Source organism: Apium graveolens, chromosome 2 (assembly GCF_009905375.1).
Source record: "Apium graveolens cultivar Ventura chromosome 2, ASM990537v1, whole genome shotgun sequence".
NCBI lineage: Eukaryota > Viridiplantae > Streptophyta > Magnoliopsida > Apiales > Apiaceae > Apium > Apium graveolens.
This window is the reverse complement of record NC_133648.1, coordinates 285,378,413-285,393,178: the sequence shown is the minus strand read 5'-3', so window position 1 is coordinate 285,393,178 and position 14,766 is coordinate 285,378,413. Positions and strand designations below refer to the sequence as shown.

General features: G+C 38.1%; 1 non-coding gene across 1 annotated transcript; it reads left to right on the top strand.

The window, feature by feature from the left end:
- The first annotated feature begins 11,302 nt into the window (after positions 1-11,302).
- LOC141709756 (small nucleolar RNA R71) lies at positions 11,303-11,407 on the top strand. Its single transcript, XR_012570318.1, has one exon. It is a non-coding gene; the product is annotated as a small nucleolar RNA R71 (small nucleolar RNA).
- Positions 11,408-14,766: the final 3,359 nt, after the last annotated feature.

Below are 14,766 nucleotides of genomic sequence, written 5' to 3'. Positions count from 1 at the left end.
TTCATGTGTGTTTCTACTTTGAGATGAATTCTCATCTTCAAAATTCACTGGTTCACTTTATTCTTGCTTCATTATATTGTTTGTGTTGATAACAGCTTCATCTTCAGAATAACTATCAATTTTCAGACTTTCAAATTTTAGGGCTTCAGCTTCATTTTCATCAAGGCATTCCAAGTCTGGACACTTCTCATCATTAAAGGTCACATATGTGCTTTCCATAATTTTCTTTTGCTCTAACACATAAACTCTGTAGGCAGTTCTTTCCGATGAATATTCCAGGAAAAATAGCTTCAAATACTTTAGAGTCAAATTTTCCAACATATTCAGAGTTGTCTTTGAGCACAAAATATTTGCTTCCAAACACATGCAAATGTTTTACAGTAGGCTTTATTTTTGACAAAATTGAGTACGGTGACTTGCCAAAGTTTTTGTTGATAAGATATATGTTTTTAGTATATCATGCAATTTTAACAGCTTATTCTCAAAAAGTTGTTGGAAAATTAGCATCTTACAGCATTGTTCTTACAGCTTCAACTAGAGTTATATTTTTCCTTACAAATACACCATTTTGCTGAGGTGTTCTTGCAGCTGAGAACTCTTTAACAATGCCCTTGTCTTTGTAGAATTCACTTAAAGCTGCATTCCTGAATTCTGTGTCATTATGACTTCTCAATATTTTGACACAACTTTGATTCTCAGCCTGCTTCTTAACTTTCTAAATGTGTTCAATGATGATATGTGGAGTTTCATCCTTTGAATGCATAAATTCCACCCAAGTGTATCTTGAGTAGTCATCCACATTACCAATATACATTTCTTTCTGGATATAGATAAGACATTTGTTAGGCCCTTAATCAACTGTAGAAGGGGGTGTAGAGGGGGTGAATACAGTTAACACAATCAGTTCAATAAAGCTACAACAGAATCAACAGTTTTTATATTAACAGATAAAAACTGATTACAAACGTACTCTCTCGAAATGATGAACAAATATCCTTGAGAGCTGCTAGGTTATGTGAAAGATATAACAATGTTCGCAATTCTTATAGCATGAACCTAATATGTGCTTTATATAGAGCCCAGCTACACAATGTATAAGGATTCCTATTCTATTAACAACAAGGAAACCTAATACAATGCTACTAAGATAAAGTCATTCACCGTCTTGAGTTCCTGTTTCCTTTCCTTATCGAAGATCAACTGATGTGACAAATCCTGATTTTGTCATCTGTTGACATCATCATTTGTTGATATCATTATCCGTTAATATCATTATCCGTTAATATCATCATCTGTTGATATCATCATCATCCGTTGATATAATTTATGATATGAACTTCTGATAGTTTCTGCTTGATATCATCAATTATATCTAACAATCTCCCCCAACTTGTTCATGATGAAAATATGGACAAGTTCCAATTGATGATATCAAAACTTTCTAAATGCAGGAATCAAGTAAGCATATTCATTCTTGCTTCAGTGAATATCATACTTTACTCTTCCTTAACTTGAGCAATGTCAGAGGTTAATTTCAGTTTATCAGCCCAGTCTGCTCCATAAATCTTCCTTCTTTGATGAGCTTGGTTGATTTCTTCCTCTTCACATCCTTCTTCAATATCATAAGCTTGTACTACTATATAGATTGGATCTATCAGTATTTGAGATTAGTTTCCTTAGATACTTATTTCTTCTTTGAACCAGCTTTGGCTTTAGGCTTTGAAATCTTTGACTTCTCTCCAATCTTCTCTTTTCCTTTAAGCTTCTTGTCAGCAGTTAAAATAACTTATGATCTGAAAGATTTTTCATCTTCTGCCTGACTGATTTCCCTTATAACTACACCTCTGGTTGGTCTGTTAGAAGGATCATCTTCATAAAGTACTTGAGAAATAACAACAATATCAGCATTTGTTGTCTACATGGAATTCTTCAAGTCTTCCTCCATTTGCCTTAGCTGTTCAAGATCAACTCCAGGATTTTATCTTATAAAGATTCTTCTACTCACCTCAGAGTCAAAAGCTTGAATCTTTGGATCCTTGTTGAATAGAGTTATCTACCTTCCTTTTACTTTCAGAGTTTGAAAATATTGATTTACTTCAGCACCAACTTCTATCTCCAGAATACCTTGGTCTTCATTAGCAACAGTTGTAACTTGTAAAGATTGTTGCATATTTGTAGTCACAGTCAAATCTTCAACTCTTCTTTCATTCCTCTTACTCTCTCCACCTTGTCTAGATTGAAATCTAGTGATAGCTTTTGATAAACCACTATCTCCAACTAGCTCTTCACCTTTTCTCCTTTCACTATCCTTCTGTCCCCCCTTATGAACCACTATTTCCCAATATAATGATTACTTCTTCTTCAACCTTTTCAACTTCTTTAAAAACTTATTTTTCCTCTTCTTCAACTTCGTTTAGTGTTTCCTTACGAGATTGAGAACGTGTTCGCATACACGCTCTCTAGAGTACCTGAAACACGCGAACAAATAAATCTTGTAAGATAAAGAATCCGAGTCAGTAAACTTTAACGACCTCTGATGAAAAGCACATAAACTAAATTTATTACCGATCCCCAGCAGCGACGCCAAAAACTTGTTCGCAATAAAACACACACAAAAATACACGCAAGCATACGCGATCACAAGTAGTATAAGATTTAAGTCAAGTTAGTTCCCACAAAGACTGGTTTAGGTTAAGTTCAGATTATGCACTTATTCAACAATATATGATTATCGTTCACAGCTAAGACAAGTAACAAAATTGAGTTGATTAACTACTTAAGAGATTATACTAGCATGCATTAACTAAGAGATTAAAACTGATTTACTTATATGAGAATAAAACATGGGATTCTAACTTTATTAAGCACAACCAAAGTAGGAATAAATCACCACACACTAAAGATTTAAACAATCAACTATTAAAATCCATAAATAGATCCTCTAGAACCCCATGACAACGATTAGTTCATGATCGAATACATCGTCACCATGGGTTCCGATGAAAACATGATACTAATAAGTTCATAATACTACGAGATAATATAAAATTACTAGGGTTTAAAACAAATCAAAAACAAGCATCCAAAAGTATTGCCTAAATCGAAAAATATAAAAGAATGAACTAATTCTTCTTCTCCTTAGCCATCTCGTGTGCTCTAGGTCTTCTTAATGTTCTCCCCGAATTCCTTGTTGTTAAAAACGTCTTCTTTTCATTATATATAAGCCCCCGGTTGACCTGGACTCTTCAAATCACCCAATCAGACTCAAATAAGGTATCTACAGCAAGTGTCTGGCGCGGGCGTGCTCTACCCAGCGCGGGTGCGCTCCTTCTCTGGAAACATGGGCGTGGACGCGCTCCTTCAGGCGCGGACGCGCTCCTTCAGGCGCGGACGCGCTCCTTCAGGCGCGGGCGCGCCTACTCTCTAGAATTTTCTGTATTTTCTTGTTTTGTGCTCTGATCTTCTCGTAAACTTCCACAACTCGATAACCTGATCTTTTATTAGCATAAAATCATTGTAAAGCTCCTCTCCACCTCCTGACTAGTGCCCTGCAATGAATCAACCCAAAACACATCAAATATACCAAATACTAGAGTCCAAAACACCAACTTAAGCCGATAAGAAGCGTTCTAAGTGGATATAAATTCCACTTATCACACCCCCAAACTTAAATTGATGCTTTTCCTCAAGCATAAACAGACTCGACACTAAAAACACAACGAATGCATAAATGCAACTAATATGATAATGCAACTATCCCCTCAGAATAACCATAACCAATCAACAAGCAAATGTCGCTAAGAATGAAATTACTCGAAACAGGGTTCAACTAAATCCCGTTAACCAACTTACAAACCAGAAACATGCGTGTGTGGAATTCTTAACAAATATACTCTCCATACTAGATCAATAATCATATCCTATTTTTGCCAAAACAATCACAAGTTTATAAATAGAATGAACATTAAACACATAATGACTCACAACACCTCAATTTTACTAGAGTTATACAAGGTTTTGTACTATTATAATGAACACATAAACACAAAAATGCTTATTTGACCGTGCAATAAATGAGGTCCCAAAAGACTTATACAATAATACCCATGTAGTGAGCTTTATGTTAGCGGATCCCAGACTATACAAGCCTTAGGTCACTAGGCACAAAGTCCCCTAAAACTTAATTGCTCGAGTATTAAAGAGCTCACCCTTGGTCAATTCTGCATATACTAACACAAATTTTTTCTTTTCTCTTCTTTTTCTTTTCTTTTTCTTTTCTACTTTTTTTTCTTTTTTTTCTTTCTCAATGATTTCTGAATGAGTGTGTTTCACTCCATCTCATTCAACCCTAGACTACTCATAAAAATATGAGCCGGCTACTATCCATTTGATGCCTAGCTTTATTCACAATTAGCAATGGAATCCAAGATTTCCCTCAGTTTAAAAATCAGTGTTCCTACGTCATTACGAGAATAGAAAAAATTCTAAATATAACCAAGTGATTCAATTCCAACAAACAAACAAGTATAATCATGATCTAGTTCAAAAGCAACCTATAAGACTTGTGAAAAAAACTTTATTTCTGGGAATGCAAATCAATTCATTAGGACTTAATCATCCCTCTATTTGACATCACTACACTCAAATTAACATCAACTGATCAATCAGAAACAGCTTAACCTAAGGGATCATGTTATATGCATGCAAATGCAACTACATGGACTCACATAAAAACACGAACAAGCATGCAAACAAATATGACCTAAATGAATAATCATGCAAAAAATATGAATGAACTACAACTAATCATGCAAAATGAATCTATATGGACACAACAAACAATACTAATCCTTACATTGTCACCCTCAAACTTAAAATATTCAATATCCTCATTGAAGGTAATAATAAGGATACAAACCATACCTAGTCGTCGGTAGGATCACCCTCGTCGGGTGGAGTATCAGGTGGAGGGTACACAGAATCAGCTTCAAATACAGGCCAATCGACCTCAACACCAGTGGCTTGGAAAGCAGTACCCAAAGTCTGTGTCAAATCCGCAACAACGGGACTGTGAATGTCGTGCATCGCATCCATGCCTCTAGACAATCTCCTGTAATGAGCATCTCCAAGTCCAGAACTATCCCATGTCTGTTGTGCACGTAAAAATCTAGCATCTCCATGAGAGGATCTAGTAGCTTCCTGACGTGTTTTAGAAGAATCCCTGTATAAGTCTGATCAGCTGGCTGGCCACCTGATAGATGATCATATGTATAACCCAAGCCCTTCTCATCGGCTTTACCGCCATACCACTCCTTCAGCTGCTAAATTGTCGAGTTATCAATAGGAGCACTCGGCATCTGTAGCTGCTCATGCTCAGGCCACCTAACACCCACCGCAGTGCACAACCTCGTAACAATGGAGACATGGGGAATCGCCCTCGTGGTCCCTCCTCGCAGAAAATGCAGCATACTCTAATGAATCACATAGCCGAGATCAACATATTCTTTATTCAAAATCTCCTACAGCAGAATAGCCCAATCTACAGTAACCCCGTGTGAATGCGAAGATGGCATGATATTAGCACACACAAATAGGTTCCAAGCCCTAGCATACCTGTTCATGCACGAAGCAGGAAAAGTAAGCGGCTCATTCATGCCCGCCTTGTACTTCCATTCCGTTTCTAGAACATACAACTCAGCCACAATATAATCCAAGTTCAAATCCTACCTAGTCTTCTGCAACCAATCATCAGCAATCGGAAGTCTCGCAGGTTGATTGATAACCCAAAGAATAGCAACAGGAGTATCTTTTCCTCCTTAGCATTTGCATAAAATTCCCACACAATGCTCAACGGGACTGCAGCGGGTGTCTCACAGAAAGTCTGCCATCCCTTCTCAACAATCATATACAAAAGCTTCCCATCCTTAGTCGTGGGTAAGAAACCCCTCTCCTTCGCAACCGGTTCAGACATCAACCGGGTAAACATTGCATGTGCCTCCGGAGAAGAAAATATGTTAATCGTGCCTCCCACACTGGAATCCTCGGTAGACGAGGGATTAGTGCTACTACTACCCGTGGTTCTTGCTCTTTTGGGTGCTATAGCAAATAAGTGATAGAGAATTGGGTGTTTGTATTGTGTAGGAGAGGCTAGGGTTTTGTAAGTATATGAGATGATTATGTATATAAGAAGAGATGTATATATATAGAAGAGGTATAGGATGGGTGGGGAGTTGTTTAGGGTTATGGGATAATGGGTAGTTTTAGGGTATTATTCGGGTAAGGAGCGGGGGTTTGATCTAATTTTTTTTCTGATTTTCTCTTTTTTTTCTTTTTTTCCAGACAGGTCGCGCGGCCGCCCTGCTTTAGGTGCGGGCGCGTCGTGCTTCTGGAAAAATTTCAGAATTTTGATTTTTTTTTGTTTTTTCAGCAAAAATACAACGATGCATGGGTTGCCTCCCACAGAGCGCTTAGTTTACATCGCTAGCTTGACATGAAACTTTGAAATAAAGTTGTCGCAAGAACGGCACTCACCACCTCACGGTTCATCGTATCACCATAGTAATGCTTCAACCTCTGACCATTTACTTTGAACGTTAGGTCTGAATGCTTATCAAAAATCTCCACAGATCCATGTGGAAACACAGTTTTGACAATGAACGGACCTAACCACCTCGACTTAAGCTTTCCTGGAAAAAGTCAGAGACGAAAGTTGAACAATAGAACTTGTTGACCAGGCACAAATGACTTATGCACTAACCTCCTATCATGCCATCTCTTGATCTTCTCCTTGTATACTTTATTGTTCTCATAAGCCTGTAGTCCGAACTCATCGAGTTCATTAAGTTGAAGCATTATCTTCTCTCCAGCAGCTGCCATGTCAAGATTCAGTTTCTTCAAAGCCCAATATGCTTTATGTTCTAACTCTGTAGGCAAATGACACGCCTTACCATACACCAACTGAAAAGGGGACATCTCTAGAGGAGTCTTCAATATTGTTCTATAGGCCCAAATAGCTTCATCTAGCTTCAACGACCAATCTTTCCTTGATGGACTCACAACATTCTCCAAGATTCGCTTGATATCTCGATTTGACGCTTCAGTTTGCCCATTAGTTTGAGGATGATAAGTTATGGCCATACGATGATTCACATGATATCTTTCCATTAATGCGGTAAATTTGTGATTGCAGATATGTGATCCCTCATCACTGATTATTACCCTTGGAGTACCGAAACGTGTGAATATATGCTTATGAAGAAAATTTATTACCACTTTTGCATCATTGGTTGGCAAAGCTTTAACCTCAACCCATTTAGACACATAATCCACCGCCAAAAGAGTATATTGATTATTGTAGGACGAGAAATTTGGCCCTCATGAAGTCGATTCCCCAAACATCAAAAATCTTAACTTCGAGAAACATATTAAGAGGCATCTCGTCTCTCTTGGACATATTTCCAACCCTTTGGCAGCAATCACATCTCAACACGAACTGAAGAGCATCTTTAAATAACGTAGGCCAGAAAAATCCCGCTTGAAGAATACGGGAATCTGTCTTCTCTCCACCATAATGAACACCATATACAGTATAGTGATAATCTCTCAAGATACCATTCATCTCAAAATACAGAATGCACATCCTTATTATCTAATCTGCTCCCTGTCTGAACAAGAACAGCTCATCCCATCGATACCATTTCACCTTATGTAGAAACTTCTTCCTTTGAGCATAAGAGAGTTCTGGGGTAATAACATTACTCACAAGATAGTTCACAATGTCTGCAAACCATGGTTCTTCTTCTTGCACCCTAAAGAGTTGCTCATTAGGAAAAGATTCGTTGATCAATGTGTTATCCTGTGAAGCCTTACCTTAATCTTCCAGTCGAGAGAGATGATTCACTACCTGATTTTCTGTACCTTTCCTGTCTTTGATTTTCAGCTCGAATTCCTGTAACAGGAGAATCCATGGAATCAATCGAGGTTTTGAATCTTTCTTCGAGACGAGGTATCGAATAACGGTATGATTAGTGTAAACCGTTACTTTTGTCCAAAACAAGTAAGATCTGAATTTCTCGAACCCGTAGACAATCGCCAAAGGCTCCTTCTCTATGGTTGTGTAGTTCAGCTGAGCACCATTAAGGGTTTTATTAGCATAGTAAACCACATGGAAAATATTCTTCTTCCTCTGGCCAAGAACAACTCCAACTATAAAATCACTAGCATCACACAGCATCTCGAAGGGCTCATCCTAATCAGGTGCAGTAATAACAGGCGCTCTAGTCAAACTTTTCTTCAAGCTCTCAAAAGCAGCTAGACATTCTTCATCGAATTTGAAGGGAACATCCTTCTCCAACAAATTGCACAAGGGTTTAGAGATTTTGGAGAAGTCTTTGATGAATCGCCGATAAAAAACCCGCATGACCAAGAAAACTGCGGATTTCTTTAACTGAGATTGGTGGAGGAAGATTTTTAATAACCCCCACCTTGGCCTTATCCACTTCAAGCCCCTTGTTAAACTCCTTGTGCCCAAGAATGATACCCTGTTGCACCACGAAGTGACATTTTTCCTAGTTGAGCACCAGATTGGTCTCTACACATCTTTTCAGCACCAAACCAAAATTATGCAAGCACTCATCATACAAAATCCCGAACACAGAAAAGTTGTCCATGAACACCTACACATTAGTGCTAATCATATCAAAGAATATGGCCATCATACATCTCTGAAAAGTAGCAGGTGCACCACAAAGTCCGAAAAAAACTCGACGGAAAGCGAAAGTGCCAAAAGGACAAGTAAAGATGGTCTTCTCTTGATCTTCTGGGGCAATGCAAATCTGATTATAGCCCGAATACCCATCCAGAAGACAATAATACTCATGGATAGCCAACCTGTCAAACATTTGGATAGATGATCCCCGCATACTCTCCATCCTGTGAATGTCCGAGTACGAATGAGCTCGTTCTTCTCATTAGCAATAACTGTAATGACTCCTTTCTTAGGCATACACTACACCCATGAACTGTCAGAAATTGGATAGATGATCCCCGCATCCAGCCATTTAAGAATTTCCTTCTTCACAACCTCCTTCATGATAGGATTGAGCCTCCTTTCCTTTGTTGTTCAACGGTTGGTTTACTTCCCTCCTCAAGCAGAATTTTATGCATACAATATGAATGGATGATTCCCTTAATATCTGCTATAGTCCATCCAATTGTTGATTTAAACTCTCTCAGAATTCGCAAGAGCTTGTCTTCATCACTACCTGAAAGGTCAGATGCAATAATAATAGGTAAAGTAGAAGCATCGCCTAAAAAAGCATACCTTCAGTGATCAGGCAGTGGTTTGAGCTTAAGTATGGGAGCTTTCTCAATAGATGGTTTGAGACGCTCCTGAGAATTTTTAAGCTATGATAATCCAAGAGATTTGAATGGCAAATCTAATCTCCTTTTCCACGGAGAAGCATTCAAATACTGAGCTGCTCTACTCACTCTTCATCTTCACTATCAGATCCCCCTATCAAGGCTCTCTCTAAGGCATCAGTCCTTAGCAATTGATCAAGCTCTGAAGTCACTACAGAGTCGACCAACTCTACTTTAAAGGCTCTCCTCTTCATCAGTAGGGAATTTCATGGCATTGAAGACATTGAACGTGAAATCCTGATCCTAAACCCTCATAGTAAGCTCACCCTTTTGTACATTGATTAAAGTTCGGCCAGTAGTTAAGAATGGTCTCCCCAAGATAATGGGAATCTTCTTATCTTCCTCGAAGTCCAAAATGACAAAATCAGCAGGGAAGATGAGTTTATCCATCTTAATCAAGACATCATCCACTACTCTTCGCGGATAAGTGATGGAACATTCGGCCAGTTGCAAGGACATGTTTACCAGTTTTGGATCATGCATACCTAGTTTTTTGAAAAAGGATAAGGGCATCAGATTGATGTTAGCTCCCAAGTCACACAAACACTTATCGAAAGATAGATTTCCAATGGTACACAGTATTGTGAAGCTTCCTGGATCTTTAAGCTTATGAGGAAGTTTCCGTTACAGCACATCACTGCACTCTTATGTTAGAGCAACGGTTTCCAACTCCTCAAGTTTTAGCTTCCGAGATAGAATACCCTTCATGAACTTAGCATAGTTCGGCATTTATTCTAGAGCTTCTGCAAAAGGTATGTTAATATGCAACTTCTTGAAAACCTCCAAAAACTTGGCAAACTGCTTGTCGAACTTCTGCTTCTGAAGCATTTTAGGATATGGAGGAGGCGAATAGACTTGTTTATCCTCTGTATTATCCGTAGGAGTAGTGTTTTCAATAGAATTCTTCTTCGTTTCTGCTTCGTCACCCTTATGTACAACTAAATCAGCCAAAATTTCATTTCTGAAATTGGGGAGGGTGCGGGCACGCTGCTATAGGGCGCGGGCGTGCTTTTCTTCTGGAATTTTTTTCAGAAACTTTGTTTTGATGATTTTGGGGGCTCGCGACCTTTCCAGACCTCAGGGTGATTACCTTAAGCTATTCTTTGACTTCCCTCTTGCCTGGATTACCTTCCGTATCACTTGGGAGAGTTCCTTATGGTCGGTTCAATAAGGCGTTAGCAATATGCCCTATTTGATTCTCCAGAGTCTTGATTGAAACCGCTTGGCTTTTGCACATAAGCCTCAACTCCTCCAATTCATATTTTTCATTAGAAGACTGACTGACACCTTCATGAGCTTGTTGTTGCATTTCCTGTGGCTGAAATTGCTGACTTGGTGTATACTGTTGTTAAAAACCAGAAGGATTGAATTATTTGTTTCCAAACTACTGGTATGGCTGTTATGGCCATTGCATACCGCCCTGATTATTGCTCCAGCTGAAGTTAGGATGGTTGCGGTTGTTAGGATGATAAGTGGCAGGAACCAGGTTGCTGCTTGCTGCGACCTCTGAAAGTTGCTCATAAACTGAGCTGATTCACTAGATATAGCACATTGCTCCGTCGTATGCAATCCTGTACAAAGCTCACAAACACTCATTATATGTTGAACACCATAGTTGGTCAGAGAATCGACCTTCATAGTCAACAATTTTAGCTGAGCAGCGATAGCCTTAGTTGTATCCACATCTAGATTTCCTGCTACATTGCCTTGTGGTAGCCTCTAAGTTGGATTCTGATATTCATTAGCGGCCATCATCTCAATTAGCTCATAAGCTTCCTCATAGCTCTTAGCCCATAAATCTCCACCTGATGCTGCATCGAGCATAGGTCTTGACTGTGCTCCCAAACCATTATAAAAGTAATTGATCACCATCTAGTCAGGCATTCTATGATGAGGACACTTTCTAAGCATCTCCTTATAGCACTCCCAAGCTTCACATAAAATTTCACCTGATTACTGTACAAACTGAGTAAGAGCATTCCTGATTGCAGCTGTCTTTACCATAGGGAAGAATTTAGTATGGAATTTCTAAGCAAGATCCTCCCAAGTCACAATATAACCAGCTGGTAGAGAGTGTAATCAGCTCTTAGCTTTATCCCTCAGAGAGAATGGGAAAACTCTCATTTTCACCGCATCTTCAGAAATATTGTTGAATTTGAAGGTGTCGCAGATCTCGATGAAATCCCTAATGTGCATATTGGGATCTTCCGTTGGAGCACCCCCAAACTTGACTGAATTATGCACCATCCGAATTGTGCCAGGCTTGATCTCAAAGGTATTAGGTGCGATAGCTGAACTGACAATGCTAGATTGAATGTCATTGATCTTTGGTTGAGAATAATCCATCAACGCTTTTGTTGATGCTACTGGTTCTCCCATTGTAATGATCATTTCTTCTTCAACCTTTTCAACTTCTTCAAAAACTTCTTTTTCCTCTTCTTCAATTTCGTCTAGTGTTTCCTTACGAGATTGAGAACGTGTTCGTATACACGCTCTCTAGAGTACCTGAAACACATGAATAAATAAAACTTGTAAGATAAAGAATCTGAGTCAATGAACTTTAATGACCACTGATGACAAGCACATAAACTAAATTTAACACCGATCCACAGCAGCAGCGCCAAAAACTTGTTCGCAATAAAACACACGCAAAAATACATGCAAGCGTACGCGATCACAAGTAGTATAGGATTTAAGTCAAGTTACTTCCCACAATGACTGGTTTAAGTTAAGTTCAGATTATGCACTTATTCAGCAATATATGATTATCATTCACAGCTAAGACAAGTAACAAATTTGAGTTGATTAACTACTTAAGAGATTATACTAGCATGCATTAAATAAGAGATTAAAACTGATTTACTTATATGAGAATAAAACATGGGATTCTAACTTCATTAATTACTTCATTCAAAGTCTATGTCTTTATCAATAGTATGCGATGGTGATGATAACTAATCAGATAACACGAAATTAGTATACGTTATCTTTCGATATACGTATACCCTACTACTAAGCATCCGCAATCAAGATAGAAGTTGAGTAGACACCAATTATGCTTAGACCCTATATGTCTATAGAATTTGAAAACGTAACGGTTTAAGAACAAGTCATCTATTATGATTACATATGGTATGTCAGATAGTTAAAATTACACTACGAATCATGCATGTCAATTCATACATAAACCTATGCTAGCATGGAAAGTTCTAAACCTTTATATTCACTGTCGCTTCAATAGAGATTAACAAACAATCTTAGATGTTAGCTACGCATCAAAGACGAATAAGCACAACCAAACTAGGAAATCATAAATCACCACACACTAAATATTTAAACAATCAACTATTGAAATCCATAAATAAATCCTCTAGAACCCCATGACAACGATTAGTTCATGATCAAACACATCGTCACCATGGGTTCCAATGAAAACATGATACTAATAAATTCAGAATACTACGAGATAATATAAAAGTACTAGGGTTTAGAACAAATCAAAAACAAGCATCCAAAATTATCTCCTAAATCGAAGAATATAAAAGAATGAACTAATTCTTCTTCTCCTTAGCCGTCTCGTGAGCTCTAGGTCTTCTTAATATTCTACCCGGCTTCCTTGTTATTAAAAACGTCTTCTTTTTATTATATATATGCCCCTGCTTGACCTGGACTATTCAAATCACCCAATCAGACTCAAATTAGGATTCTGCAGCATGTGTCTGGCGAGGGTGCGCTCTACCTAACACGGGCACGCTCCTTCTCTGGAAACATGAGCGCGGGCACGCTCCTTCAGGTGTGGGCACGCCTGCTCTCTGGAATTTTCTATATTTTCTTGTTTTGCGCCCTGATCTTCTCCCAAACTTCCGTAACTCCATTCCCTGATCTTTTATTAGCATACAATCATTGTAAAGCTCCTCTCCACCTCCTGACTAGTGCCCTGTAATGACTCAACATAAAATACATCAAAAATACCAAATACTTGAGTCCAAAACAGTGCAACAACTTTTATTCTGGAAATAGGATATGTATCATCTTTCCAATGAGCATTCCATAGATTATCAAAATAATCCTTTTCTTTCTTAGAATCCAACTCTTTCAGCTTCTGTTGTCTCACATGCATATGCATATCTTCAGGGAAGAAAAGATCATCCTCAGAATCTATAATAGCATTAGAAATATTAGCTTCTTCACCATCATTAAATTCTTCAATAGCAACTGGATTTTGCACTAATTACTGAAGTTCATCACCAGCTTCAGCATGTAGAATAGAATTAGAAATTGGTGCAGTATGTGATCCAGCAGGTTCAGAAGCTTCCACACCTTCAGCAGTTAACTCCACATCTTCAAGTATTGTTGATAAATGAATTGGAGTTTCAAAATTCACTTCCAGGATTTCAGTTCCTATAGAATGTTATGGTAATTCTGAAATGGATGAAACTTTTTGAATGAACTGTTGTGCTACTTCATTTTCAGCAACAACAGGGATTTTCTCATTTGATGAAAAAGTAGAGTAATGGACTTTTTTCAACAAAAACAGGAATTGTCTCATGTGGTAGAATAGTAAAATGTATGGACTGCAAGAAAGTATCAGTACTTAGACTTGCAGGGAGATTAATAGCACTTGGTACATCAGAGTTTATTTGAGGTTCAACGGACTGTTAGTCAGCATATGTTTCTTTAGTACTCTATGCACCTGCAAACATATAGCAAATAAAACTTAATCTCTCTATTCTTTTAAAGTAGTCTCACTACTCCTCACACCACACATTTCATGACTTTTAATAGTCAGAGCTTCCTCACAAGGATTACTAAATCCTATCTCTCATCTACCTCTCCTTTTGGAAGGAAGGATTCTGCCTCTCTTTAATTCTATTTTTCTCTCAATCTTTTCACACACCTCACAGAAAAAGGCTCGGAAAGATTGTCCTACAGAAATAAGAGGTGGTTAAAGAAGGGTGATCAGTGGTCATATAACTAGAGGTAGTCCTTAAATAAGGTCTAGAAATAATAATACCAACAGGATTTATATCATGAGAAATAAATACTGAAAAGACTAAATCAGTATTTAAAATAAATACTAATAAAGTAATAATAGTATTTATACCTTCTGAATATGAAGATGCAGATTCTGCACAGACATTCAGTTGTGGTACTGATAAAATATCAGTAGACAGTTGAGACAGATGAATTCTTCCATCAGCATCTATAATAAGAGTCGCTGCAGCAGGAGTAAGGCATGTATTGCAACTTTGATGCAATGGTTCTTGTGTAGCTGGAGAATCAGGAGTTGCTGGATGACTTTGACAACCAGGTTCTTGTGTACTCTTCTTCACAATTGCAGTAATA